Source organism: Myotis brandtii, unplaced genomic scaffold, assembly GCF_000412655.1.
Source record: "Myotis brandtii unplaced genomic scaffold, ASM41265v1 scaffold18, whole genome shotgun sequence".
NCBI classification, from domain to species: domain Eukaryota; kingdom Metazoa; phylum Chordata; class Mammalia; order Chiroptera; family Vespertilionidae; genus Myotis; species Myotis brandtii.
The window spans coordinates 7,214,277-7,229,175 of NW_005356674.1; positions in this window are offsets into that span (position 1 = coordinate 7,214,277).

Sequence of the window (14,899 nt, forward strand, 5' to 3'; positions counted from 1 at the left end):
AAGTTCTAGACCATACTTCCTCAAATCAATTGCATATAAAAATCAATAGAGAGTTTTTAAAATACATATGTACTAGTATAGGTCCCACCTAAGACCTATTGAATCAGAATCCCTGGGGTTGGTGCCAGGAATTTTGGATATTTTAAGACTCCAGAGTTGATTCTTTTGACCAGGCAGGTTAGAGCACCACTAGTGCAAAGAATTGATTCACACACTCAAATGCACAATACCCTGATTTACAATCATTTTTCCTTTGTTATGAGTAGGACTTTCTAATGGCCTGAAATTGCATGGCCTCCATCCACCCTTCTTAACAACCAGCTTTTAGAGAAGCCAAGTTATTAAATATGGTTGTGAAAGAAATAAAGCAAGAGCAAATAAAGGTGTGGGATGGTCTATGTAGTAACAACTAAGCCTTATGCAACTCTGTCAGGAAGGAGGTCATAATTTACAGAAGGAACAGATGAGTAACATATCTAGACAAACAACAGTAATACATTACTATGCGGCTTGATAAATACAGTGGAAATAGCTGTTCATACCACTTATGGAGGTCAGGAAAGGCAAAGGTGGGTAGATAACTCAAGGTCAGGTCTCTGAAGAATGTGTTGTTCACCAGGTGAAGGAAAAAGTAGATCTATGTAGATAGAGGCTGATAAAGCACACCAGTTTCTCTGTAGTAACTAGGAAAGGGCAAATGACTTCACTCTTTAGGATCTCACTATTATCATCCAAAGGGTTAGGTAATTCCAACAGTGGGATTCATTTATCTGAGCTTGGGAATATTCAGTGTAGCATTTCTTTCTCAGAAATGAAGACAGATATAAAAATTGCCAAGGCCCACTGGCCAGATACATGTTGCATGCTCCTCAATAACTATCTCCCTTCTGTTTTCTATTTACGCTTATTAACATCTTTCTTCATTTCAGCATATGCTCGTCATAAATTCAATTTCATAAGTTTGCAGAACACTTGTCAACAGTGAAATCTGATGTCAACTAGTTCCATTTTTTGGAAAGTGCTTTTATTCTCATTAGATGTCTATATCCACACTTGATAGAAGGAGTTACATCTCATGGGCTGCAAGAAATAGCCCATATTTCCAGCCATTATGTAGGTATTGATAGTGGTGGCTCTCATTTTTAAAAGAAAAATTATATATCCAGGGTTTTGTTTTGTGCTTGCTTTTTGTTTTATATACACAGGAAGGTAAATACTGAACTATCCAGTTAAATGTCAGATCCTCCACCAGACTACATTAAAGTTAAATTAGAAGTCAGTAACAGAATATTTTTTTCTTTAATCAGTTAAAATATCTTTATTTTCTAATGTTGAGTTATCCTAGCATTCCTGGGTAAACATTTTTGGTTAGATTACATTATTCTTTTATTTTTTCCTATTCTTTTACTGTTCTACTCTTATATTTGGTATCAGTGTACTCTTAGCTGAATAAAATATATTGAATAGTTTATCATCTTTTTCTATGTTCTGAAATATATGATGTCAGATGGGAATAACCGAGTCCCTAAAAATTTGGTAGAACATTCCTATAAAATGATCTAGACACGGGGAGGTTTTATTTAGGAGAGTGATAGTTAAATCTTTGACTTCTATTTAAGTTTTCTTACTTTTCAGGCAATTTTGATATTTTATATTTTTCTATAAATTTTTTACTTTAGTCTAATTTTTAGAATAATCAGCATAAGGTTTTACATAACCTTCTCATTACATTAATGTCCTCAATATCTATATAACAATAATAATAGCTAATATTTATAGGGTCATTTTTCTAAGCAGTTTTGCACATATTCTTCATGTAAGTTATTTGTGCTTTTTCATTTCAAAATATTGTCTATTCACTAGTATTTTTAAATAAATAAATATGATTTATTGATTAAATGTAATTTTATGTTAGTTATTTTTGCTTTATTATTTCTGTTTTACTATTTTCAGTTTTTTTATTTAAATATACACTTTCCCCATATTTTAAAAATGAATTTATCCAAGACTGCAAACATTTCCTCTGACGACTGCTCCAACTACAACAATAAACTTGTTCCTGTAGTCTTTCATGTCTATTCATTTCTAAATATTTTTCAGCTTCCATTTAAATTTTCTTTTTAACCTGCGGTATTCAAAAGTGTTTTCCCCTTATCCATGTATATTTTATAGTTTTATAATATGAAATCATTCAGTATATTTTGTTTGATATGAGCACTTTAAAATCAAGATTTCTTGTCACTACAATGACATTTTTGTTGTTTCCCCAACATCTATTCCTCACTGTGTAAAGTCATAAGATTTGGCTGAAACTGACCTCACCCCGAAGTCCAGGAATAAGCCTTGGTTGTTTTAAGACTATCAGGATAATCTCTCCTTTGTCACCATATTGATTCAGGGAATCCCAGGTTAATCCGGTCAGAGTCTGATATTCCTCTGAACACCTGAATTCGTTCACAAGTGGTCCAGGCAGTTTGCCTCTCTATGGTTTTTTCTGAAAATTTTGGGGTACAGATATTCTCTTGCTCTAGATGCCATGGTGTGTTGGTGTGAGGCCTGGAATTCCTGCTGCTATCTGAAGACAAAAAAGGGATTGCTGGGAACCAGAGTCTAAGCAAACCCTACATGGCTCCCTAGTTCTCTAATAACTTTATTTCCTTAGGTGGAAATTCTTCCTTTTGTTGAGTTTGATTTCTCTTTAGATTTGATTAGATTTATTGAAATGTTCGTTTACTTTTGCTTGCAATGGGCATCTTTGAAGTTGTGATTTCCTGCTGTGTGGTCCACTTAGAGAGGAAGAATAAGCAGGATCTGATGCCGTTGTTGGTCCACCACACGGCTTTCCCTGAGCACTGGCGAGGAATGTGTCACGCTTCAGAGGCTGGTCTTCTATAGGCTCTTGTAGAGTAACCCCATCACTCGGACCCTATTTCTAAAATACAAGCTTCCATACTCACTGCTTCTGCCTAGAGCAGTGAGATTTCCCTTTGTTGCCGCCTGGCCCAAGACAGAGAAGAATAACAGGTGTGCTTCTCACTATGTTTACCCCTAAATCATCTAACTAATCACTCTGTCATTTATTCCTGAACCTTCCTCTACTTATAGGTTGTACTCTCTCTCTCTCAGCATGAATCATTCTTGCTCTTTCTTTCACAAAATATTGTAATATTTTCCCACAAATGAGCTGGGCTGTGATTTTCTCTTAAACTTAAGAATATCTCATTTCTATCTTCAGGAATATTTTCACAGCCTCTGATACAAATAAACAGTGGTCTGGGTGGCCAGAATCTCAAGAAACTAATACAGGCCTAAAGGAAATCAAGCATAGGGCTTAAAAGAAATGCCAAATGTTCTGGGCTCTTTTCTGCTCATTTTACTTGGTTCTCATGGTAAACTTATTCTGTGCCTGATTTATTGAGTAACTCAAATCTGTGTTTACATATCTGAATTCTTAATTATTCATTACTGAACCACCAAACATCTGGCAAGCATAATCATGATAATTCTGTAAACATATCTCTGAAGAATAATAAGTTTCAAGTCCTCAATGTTAATTCTACATAATCTTTCGATTACCAAGTCATACATTGGCAGGGTATACTGAGTCGATGTTCACTGTAATTATTCCAGCTGCATACACTTGAAATTTCTGCCCTGAGCTGCATTCGGCCCCTAAAAGACAAATAATGGAACTGATTGAGGTGAGAAACAATTAGAAGGGGACATGTATACAAGTGAATGAATCTTGGTGTTCTGGCCATCACATAAGTCTGCAAGATGTTTTCAGTCCAATGATTTGGACTTTTTTATTGTTGCTGTTGTGATTAGAAAGATTTTACAGAAGGATTCCAAATGCTTCCCAATTTTTTGTGTAAAAAATATAACACAAATAAAACTTACACTCACACCATCTGAAATTCCTCAAACCATAACCCATATCTCTACACAAGAAACTTGGGAGAGAATTTACAAATAGGAAGAAAATGTATTTTCTTCAAGGTCAAGGTCCAGATTTTACATTTCCAAATGGGTGAAGTCCTCTTGACTTAATTTAATTTTCAATAGCCCAGGAAGACTCTTCTGAAACACTGTTATACACTACTGACCAGAGAGCCGAATTCTCTGCTGGGCAGGTACATCTTGACCACCACAGAGTAAGAAGGTTTACTTAAAGCCCAGCCAGTGTGGCTCAGTGGTTGAGCATCGACCTATGAACCAAGAAGTCATGGTTTGATTTCCAGTCAGGGCACATGCCCGAGTTGCGGGCTCAATCCCCAGTGGGAGTTATGTAGGAGGCAGCCAATTAATGATTCTCTCTCATCATTGATGTTTCTATCTCTCTCTCCCTCTCCCTTCCTCTCTCTGAAATCAATAAAAAAATATATATTTAAAAAATAGAGCAGAGGGGTAGAGGGTTCCAGGAGGAATGTAAAGAGATAAAACTGTTAGAATAACTAATGTGTTGAATAGATCGAGACAAAAATTATACCTCTCATAGCATTTGGCAAGAAAGGCGATGCACATATAAAGCACTATCAAGATGAAACAAAAAGTAAAAGTGACTCTTACTCTGAAAAAAAACAACACAGTAACTTAAATGAAATGTATAAGACATGGCTCTGCTAGGAGAAATGTTTACATAACCATAGTAATATAAACACTGAACAACCACCTCATTTAAATAGATATAATTATTTGAAGGGTGAAGAAAAGGGAAAAGGATATGTGATTAAGAAAGCCTGTTATAGCCGAAACTGGTTTGGCTCAGTGAATAGAGCGTCAGCCTGCGAACTGAAGGGTCCCGGGTTCAATTCCGGTCAGGAGCATGTACCTGGGTTGTGGGCGTATCCCCAGTGGGAGATGTGCAGGAGGCAGCTGATTGATGTTTCTCTCTCATCGATGTTTCTAACTCTCTATCTCTCTCCCTTCCTCTCTGTAAAAAATCAATAAAATAAAGAAAAAGAAAAAAGAAAAGAAAGCCTGTTATAGCCCAGCCGGTGTAGCTCAGTAGTTGAGCATTGACCTATGAACCAGGAGATCATGGTTCGATTCCCAGTCTAGGCACATGCCCGGGTTGGGGGCTCTGTTCCCAACATGGGGTGTGCAGGATGCAACCAATCAATAATTCTCTCTCATCATTGATATTTCTATCTCTCTTTCCCTCTCCCTTCCTCTCTGAAATCAATAAAAATATATTTTAAAAAATAAAGAAAACCTATCCTAGAAATTCAATAGAGAATATCTAAAACTGAAAAAACTTGTGTAAGAATATTACACAAAAAAGAAAGAGTTGAATGTGATTATGTTTGGAGAGCCTGAATTCAGGAGGTAAGGGACAAGAAAATTATGTGTTTTGTAGTTAGTTACCTTAGTAGAACCGATTGACTTTTTAATCTAGATTAGGAGTGGTAGGATATTGACAGATGGCAATTTAAAATAGAATTGTTTCATATATACATAACACATAGACACAGGCAACAGTTTGGTGATAGCCAGAGGAAAAAGAGGGGTGGCTAGGTGGAAGTGGGCAAAGGGGGAGAAAATGGGGATGAAAGACTGCTTGGGGTAGTGTGCAGATGATGTTTTATTGAGGTGTACACTTAAACCTGTTTGGTTTTACAAACCAATGTCACCCCAATAAATTCAATTTTTTAAATTAATAAACAACTTTTTAAAAAAAATAAAAGTAAAATAAAATAGATTTATCTACATTTCACTGCATTTAACAACTATTCTTTATCAATTGTGGTTTGGGATTTTTTTTTTCTTGCAGTTTTTTTTCTGCTTTTCTTTTGTTATAGAGAAAAAAAAACCTAAGGTTGGTTTATCTCAATGCTGCTCATTTTAACTGGAAATCTCCTACCATCTCCTTTTGCTTAAATTATCTTATAAATTGTGATAATTTGCAGTGAAGCATTCCTGTCTGTCTTGCTACTTTGGCTTTATTCTGTGTATATCAATGGTGGAGAAATTCTTAAAATCCAACCACTCTTTGGTTATCCTGAACCCAACTTGAATTCCAAAACCAAATTGTGACTCACCTAACTCTTGCCAGTCCCCTCAAGTCTTAATTTATAGCAAATGGTTTCTGATTTTGTGTGTGTATGTTTTTCCTTAGGAAAGTACATTCTCATATTATTTGGGGTAGGAATGAGAAGAGGCTGAGGAGACAGCATGCTTTGCTCCTTTCCTACAACTTGTTAGATATGTAGTTACAGTTACAGGGATGCTTATATGTTATTAAAATACACAGGCACATTGTCCTGACTGGTTTGGCTCAGTAGATAGAGCGTCAGCCTGCGGACTCAAGGGTTCCGGGTTCGATTCCAGTCAAGGGCATGTACCTTGGTTGCGGGCATAGAGGCGGCTGATCGATGTTTCTCTCTCATCGATGTTTCTAACTCTCTATCCCTCTCCCTTCCTCTCTGTAAAAAATCAATAAAATATATTTTTTTAAAAATACACAGGCACCATTTCAAAATAAAAGCTACCCTCTTATAAGTGTCAGCTGGAGAGTAGAATTCTTTCTAACAGGAAATCCAGACTGAGAAGGGGCTACCAAAGTAGCACGCAGGGAGACTCTCATTTTAGGTTCTTAGAGATCAAAGGAGAGGGTTCCTAAGGTTAGATTATGGATGACACCCACCAGGTGAGGGGACCGGACAGTGAGGAAGCCCCCAGCACTCTGTGGCAAATGTACCAATATCACAAAACAAGAAGAGGACCCTCCTGGTGGTTTAATGGGTGAGATGTGACCAAGGAATTGTTGGGATGATGGTTCAAGACCCCAAGAAAGAACCAGTCTGAAAAAAAATGCAAATAATCCACAAAAAGAAACCGACATAAAGTTAGAAATATAAAGCTTAGTCATGTTTGAATCACTGGTTCCAGAAACACAACTGTACCCGTTCCTTCAAAGAGATACATGAGCCCATCCATTCGTCTTATTGCTTTTACCGATTGTTTTGAGTTTTACTTCTGACAACTATATCCAAGAGTCTTGATGAGGGACCTGTCTACACTTGAACTAGAGATTTTAAAGGAGGAGCTTTGAATGCCTATGTATCAGTTAGGGTTTTGTTTGGTGGCTGTTTCCAGAAATTCTGATAAACAATAGCTCAAACAAACAAGGAATTTCTCTCACATGACAAGAAGTCCAGGATAAGCAGTGTAGGGCAGGTAGGACTAAGGTCTGTACCATCAAGAATCCAGACTTTTCCCAATTTTCCAACTTTTTCCATCCTTAGCAAAGGCTTCAGCATCATGTGCACATATTCTAGGTGAAAAGAACAAGGCAGCACCAACAGGCTCCCACGTCCTTCTCATTGGCCATAACTGAGTTGCATGGTCTCCCTGGCTACATAGGAGTGTGGTAAATTGAGCTGTCAGGTTGTCAGACTGCATAGTAGAGTAGGGTTGACAAGGTTGAAACCTAAAGAGACCATGTGGTGGTGGTCAGTGTGCGTCCACAGCCAATTTCCTGCGGCCAGCCGGCAGGCCCCTATTGACTCTCCCACACCGCAGTGGTGGCGCAGCGGTGAGGGAAGAAGGGGGGGAGGTGGGGAACCACGTGGTGACGGGGCACCCATGGTGGCATCCAGCGTTGGTTCCTTCCACGCCCAGCCTGGCAACCATTGCCTCCTCTCCCGACCCTGCCCGGGCCTTTGGGCCCCAGGCTGGACAGGGAACCAGGTGTAGGTGGCAGTGGACGCGGCCCCTTTCCCAGGGAGGCCGAGGGCCGGCTCCCTCCTCAGGGCCAGTGGCCAACCTCCCGCACCCCATCCCTCCCCCCGGCCAGCAGGCTCTGATCGGCCCTGATTGCCAGTCAGGCCTAGGGACCCCACCCATGCACAAATTCATGCACCGGGCCTCTAGTATATATATATATATAAAATAGAATATTACTTAGCCTTAAAAAGATGAATATCCTGCCATTTTCAACAGCATTGATGAAACTAGAGGTCGTGAGGACATTACACTAGGGAAATAAACCTTATGTGGAAAGAAAAAATACTGCATGATCTCACTTATATGTGATATCTGAAAATATCAAATACTTGAAAACATAGATTAGAACAGTGGTTACCAGGGGCAGAGAGGTGGGAGAAATGGGTAGATGTTGCTCAAAGCCTACAAAGTTGCAATTATGTAGGATGAATAAACATGGAGATATATAAGGTACAGCATGATGACTATAGTTAATAATACTATACTGTATACTGAATTGGCTAAGAGGGTAGATTTCAGGTGCTCTCACCACACACCAAAAAATGGAAACTATGTGAGTAAATGAGAACATAGGACTTTATTTTTCATTTTTCTTCACTGACATATCCCAAGCTAATAGAAGAACTCTCACTTACCATATAGGCACTCAGTAAGTGTTCAGTAAATATTTTTGAATGAATAAATATTACTTCCTCTCTCTAAGCCCCTATCTGGTTCTAAGAGTTAAAACTAAGGTATTTCTGAAAAAACCAGGAGATTCAAATAAGACTAAACATTCTCACTTCACCCTTGAGTTCCCCCTTAAGAAATCTAGTCCAGGATCCAATCTGGGTTTTTTTTTTTCCTTTTCCTAATAGAAGAAATTCTGGTGCAATTGCTACTTTGATGAATCATGGTTTTAAAATATGTCCGCTCATAAATGCATAATGAAGAATTTGTTGCCACCTCCAAAGAAGACTTACATACAATATGTTTTACTTTCCTGAATCAAGAGTCATATGAAGATAACAGCAGCGCTCATGTCCTGGATTTGTGTTTCTAAGGAATTTCTGGATTACTATAATGCACACACACACAAAAACTGCATAAAACGTAAACATACACTGTAATGAATGCATATAAAGTAAATACCTGTGAAAATACAACTCTGATAGAAGAGGAGAATGTTATCAGCATCCATGTTCTGCTTCCTAGTCCCAGGCACTTCCCTCTACATAAGGATTACAGGCTGGGGATCGCAAAAAGCACTCTCTGAAACAGAGATTAGCATATAGGACATTTATAAGGGAGTGCGCTTAAGGTCAACGTCTGTGGAAGGGAAGGGAAGGAAGTCCAATTAAGCAAAGAGAGAAAGTCCCACTAAGGTCTCAGCTAACCCCATGGGCAGCTTTGGGTCAGGATCCTTTATGAGTTGTCCCAGATTGAGGGGTTGGGCCTTTATAACTCAATATCTTCCAGTCACTGGATACATCTGTCCATGGAAGGATGTGAATTTTTCTTCATCTCCAACGAAGGCTGACCTCTGAGGGTCATCTTCCAGCAGCATCATGGCAGCTGGAGGGATAAATTCTTCATTCCGAAGTGGGAGGGGCGACTCGTCACAGTCTCCACCACATTGCCATCTTGACTTCAATGGAAACTGCATCTTTATTTTTTTCTTTCTAGTTTTACCACATAAGGGATAACAATATAATTTATTTTTGCCTGTTCTTGAAACTTAGGTCAATGGGATCCTATTGTACCTGTATTTCTGTCTGTCTCTTTCTCTCAAAAATATCTTTAAGATTCAGCCATATTGCTGAATCTTAATTAGCTTCATTCACTCACTTCCATTGTTCTACACCTTGATTTAATGTACCACAGCACATTCACCCATTTCACTATTAATTCACCCATTTCACTATTAATGGGCATGTGTTGTTCATGACTTAGGGGTTTTAAAAACGCTGCTGTGAACATTGCCCATGAATGCATGTGCATCCTGGTGGTCATGCACATGAGTTCCCAGGGCACATGCTTAGAAGTGAAAATGCTGGTTCAGGGCATTTGTATTTTCCATTTTAATAGAAACTTCTAAGATGCTTGCTAATATCCACTCCCAAGAGCTACATTTGAGGGTTCCCATTGCTCTCTATTTGTATCACCAGGGGTAGCGGTGCAATAAAGACCCCGAAATTTCAGTGATTTGCAACAAAGGGTTATTTCTCAATCAGAACTCATGTTCACCACAGTAAGCGGCTTCCTGGTCATGGCAGGATCCGGGCTGATGGAGCAAGCTCTCTCTGAAACATTGCTGTTAGAGCTTTTTGTTTCTCCAGATGTGTATTCATGCCATCTACAAATAGAGGTTATATACGTCTTCCTTGCCAATTCTTCTGCTTCTGGAGGTGTTCCCTAACCTAACTGCATTGGTGGTTTATATATTTTGAGGCTATATTATTAGATGCATACAAATATATAACTTTTTCTTTTATCATTAAGAAGTAATCCTAGGCCAGCAACTGACCAACAGATTGACAGCTGACTCTGGACACATGAGACAGCCCAGCCACAACTTTTGTCAAATAATAATCACCTCAAAACTTAGTGTTTTAAAACAGCCATTTGTTTAGTTCATTATTCTCTGGGTCAGCAATCTGTTTGGGGCTCAGCTGGGCGGTTCTATGGTCCTAGCTGGCTTGCTTCTTTTAGCTGCCGAAGATTAGGGATAAGCTAAAGAAGGAACCATCTAGTTTGCGTGCAGGATTTAGAGAGAATATAGGCAGACAAGAGATGTTTCTCTCACGTCCAGTCTTCTCCACAAAAGAAAAACAAAAGCAAAAATAAACTGAGACCCAGAAGAAATAAAGTAACTTGAGTAAGGTCACTGGGGAAGTCAAGGAAGGAACAGATGCTGAATTCAGGTGCCCAAGGCTTGGTGTTTCCTGTAACACCATACTTCCAACAGTGAGTCCCCAGCTGTATTATACAAAAGAGAAACCCTGGGAAAGTATTCAGCCAGCCTGAGCTCCACTTAGGAGAACTCAGGACAAATCCTTTGACTGACTTATCTGTACACTTTGATAGGTGACCAGCAACCAAATTCTGAGCCTAACAATCCTAAACCCTCCAATTTTCTAGAATCAATGAAACCCACTATCTGTTTCAAAGTACAAAGCAGTCAATTCACACAATAATTAAAAACCTTAAACTTTGCAGAGTGAACCAAGCAGGTGCCAAATTAGTTCCAAATACATTTTAATCTAATTTTAGGCTACCAACTGATTTGTTGCATGAGGTTTGATGTCACTTGACATTACTGTGTTTTAATTCCTTCATCAGAAAAACTAGAGAGTGCATGGTGAAAACCAATGAGATAACAGATCTAAGGGAGGAATTAAAAACACACTAACTTTTCCACTTGGCTGATACCCTGGTGTCTGGAACAAATGCAGAGCATCTACAAAGCAAAATTTTCCTAGAGCAACAGATATAGTAGGAAAAAAATGTCAGCCATTTGGGGGGCAGGGACATCAAGTCTTTGAAAACAGGTAGAGAATTTTTAAAAAATCAGAACCAAAAGGAAATGTGCCAGGCCTTATGAAGGGCATGCAATTGTAAGGTACAAAGACTCACAGTCAAAGGAGACTAAGGGGCAATTGGTGTAAACAGTATGATGGAAAAAGTGCAAAAAGTGAAGTGTGTATAAGGCAGCCAATAAGTGATAGTAATCAATTCTTTCCTGAAAGGAGACAGAGAAGTTTTCACAGAGGCAACGAGAGCTGAGCTAGATTTTGACACACATGATAGATCGGATAGATAGCAGGTGCCTATGAAATGTTTTTCAAACAAATGAATTGAAAAGGTGTTACCCACAGAAGTATCACCAAGGGCAACAGCACAAATGGATAGAATGTGGAATTTCTAGAAAACTACAAGGATGTATTTAGTATGCTCCAGTGAAAATTTGCAAGGACAGAACTACACCATTGGTGCAGCTAGAGATGGATGCAAAGATCAGATGTCTGAGGACTTGTATGCCCTACGAATGCTTTTGAGTTTGTCCTGTTGGATTCAGGAAGCTATGGATGTTTGGAAACAATGCAGAAGGGCATTCGGGGTAGAGGCACTGCAGTAGACAGGGCGGTGTGCTCCTCAGATCTGTGCCCCCCTCAATGAAGGACTTATTGACCCAGCTGCCAGGAGCACTGTTAATAGACAGCCTTCAGCTGGGCCCATTCAGCTGGAGAGCTGCCTTACCCAAGAACAAGTCTTCCCAGGGCAGCCCACTTCCAACAGCCAGGAGGCAGGGGATATAGACCCAGCCATCTTGGCCCACCCAGGACCACTTTAACAAGCCCTTTTCGTTCCAAAGCTCCCTGTGGGGTTGGCCAAAGCTGTCTTTAGGATTGTCCTGAAACACAATTCAACTTTTCTTTCAGTCCACTCCTGCTTCCTCCCAGACCGAAGGCCAGACCGAAGGCCTAACCACCATCTCGGGAGACAGAGGGCTTAGCAGGGGGAGAGAAGCATCTGAGGCAGATAGTAAGGTCAAGCTCATTTATAACCAGACAGGAAATTCCTTTCTTCTGTCTCAGCGCATCCTCCTCCTCCTCCTCTAGTGACAGCTCATGTTTTGGAACCAACGGAGTAGAGCAAAAGGAGCCCTAGAGTTGGGATCAAAAGGAGTTCAAGTCCAGTTTCTCTAATGTTCTGGGTCAAGCCACTTCACTTCTCTGAGAACTGGAAGAGCAATGGGAAAAACTGGGAAGAACAAGGCCATCATCCAAGATTTGGGGGGAGTAGGCGAATATATAAGATAACGTGGGACAGTGCCTTATGAACTGTGATACAGGAGTGGGGGTGAATGCTACCTAAGAACAACAGGTAATGGTTTCTGCCCCTTGGTCAGATTGTCTGTGTACCTGAGGATTTTTTAAGTCAACTTTCTGCCCAGGTCAGAGTTGAAAGGTTATACCACCTTGTCTTTGCCTTTGTGTTCCCAACTCCTGGGCAAGGGAAGGGCAGGGTGGGGTGGGAAAAAGAAGTGGAAAATAGGTCACAGCTGAAATCATATACTATCCTCAGGATAGATGAGCTTGGCCTCTATATGCCCAAGCAGCTGAGGTTATTCCTAAAAACAATATGCATACACACACCCACATGATAAGCAGCTCTGCCAATGGTGGAACATCTGCCATTTCATTCCCAGAATGAAAACACTTCAGCCAAAATTTGCTGCAATGTAGTGTGTTAAGGAAGAAAAAAATAATAATATTCCAAGCATTTGAAAAAAACCTGGATTATACCACAATAATTACCTTTGGGAGAAAAGATTATAAGCGAGCTTTAGTTCTTCCATGTGCATTTCTGCAAATTAATTTAAATTACAAACTTGCTGCCATGAATACATAGTTATTCTTTTTTGATCAGATAAAAGTAGCTATCATAAGATAAAATGAAAATTTTAATATTTATTTGATTTTCTATAAATCTGCCTTCCCATCCTATCTGCAGTGTCCCGGGGCTTGAGAGGAGGAATAAAAAGAATCCTAGAAATAACTTTCATTATTCAACAGAAACTTTCCAGAGAGCAAACTCTACTCTGGGTCCCTGGGGGTAACCACCAGCTGCTTGAAATCTGTTAGAGACTGAATGTTTGTGTCCCCCCAAATTCATAACTGGAAGCCCTAACCCCCAATGTAAATGAATTTGGAGATATGACCTTTAGGTTGTAATTAAGGTTAAATGAGGTCATATGGATGGGGCCCTAATCCTATAGGATTAGTGTCTTTATAAGAAGAGACACCAGAGAACCCTCTCTGTGCTCACTCTCTCTCTCTCCCTCTCTATCTCCCTTCCTCCCTCCTCTTTCTCTCTCATTCTCACTCTCCCTTCCTTTCTTTTTTTCTCTCTCCACAGAGGTAAGGTTATTTGAAGACATAACAAGAAGACAGCTGTTTGTAAGCCAGGAAGAGAGTTCTCACCAGAAAGCAAGTCAGCTGGCACCTTGATCTTGGTTTCTCAGTCTCCAGAACCGTGAGAAATAAATATCTGCTGTTTAAGCCCCCCAGCCTGTGGCATTTTGTTATGGCAGCCCAAGCAGACTAATACATGATCCTCCAGAGGCCCCGTGCCAGGCACCTCAGTACCCAGCATCTCTAGAATTCCATGCAGTGCCTAATTCTGCCCTCAAGCTGGGCCCAAGTCAGAGGCCTGGAGAATTGAGCTATGAGCCATATTGAAAAATGTTTCATTCAGGGTGAACCTAGACCCTTCATATTTGCATTGACAATGTCAGTCTTAATTGTTAAGTCACCAAGTTTAAAAGGGCAAGAGTCATTGTAATTAATAACAAAGGATCAGTCCCATGGCAAAGTCACTTCTGTTTCCTCTCCAACAAGTGCTATGTCACAAAGAATAACACATACAACAATGAAACAGAACAGAGAACCCAGAAATCAACCTAAGCCATTATGCTCAATTAATATTTGACAAAGGAGGCACAAGCATACAATGGAATCAAGACTATCTCTTCAATAAACGGTGTTGGGAAAATTGGACAGATACATGCAAAAAAAATGAAACTAGACCACCAACTAATACCATACTCAAAGTGGATAAAGGACTTAAACATAAGACAGGAAACCATAAAAATCTTAGAAGAATCAATAGGCAGCAAATTATCAGACACATGTCATAGCAATATCTTTACCAATACAGCTCCTAGGGTAATGGAAACCAAGGAGAAAATAAACAAATCAGACTACATCAAAATAAAAAGCTTCTGCACAGCTAAAGAAACCATCAACAAAACAACAAGAAAGCCCACTGCATGAGAGAACATATTTGCCAATGTTATATCCGATAAGGGCCGAGTCTCCAAAACTTATAGGGAACTCATACATCTTAACAAAAGAAAGAAAATCCAATCAAAAAATGGGCAAAGGACCTAAATAAACACTTTTTGAATGAGAACATACAGAAGGCTGAGAGAGATATGAAAACATGCTCAAAGTCACTAACCATCCGAGAGATGCAAATCAAAACGACAATGAGGTACCATCTCACACCTGTCAGAATGGCTATCATCAACAAATTAACAAATGACAAGTGCTGGAGAGGATGAGGAGAAAAAGGAACCCTCATGTACTGCTGGTGGGAATGCAGACTGGTGCAGCCACTGTGGGAA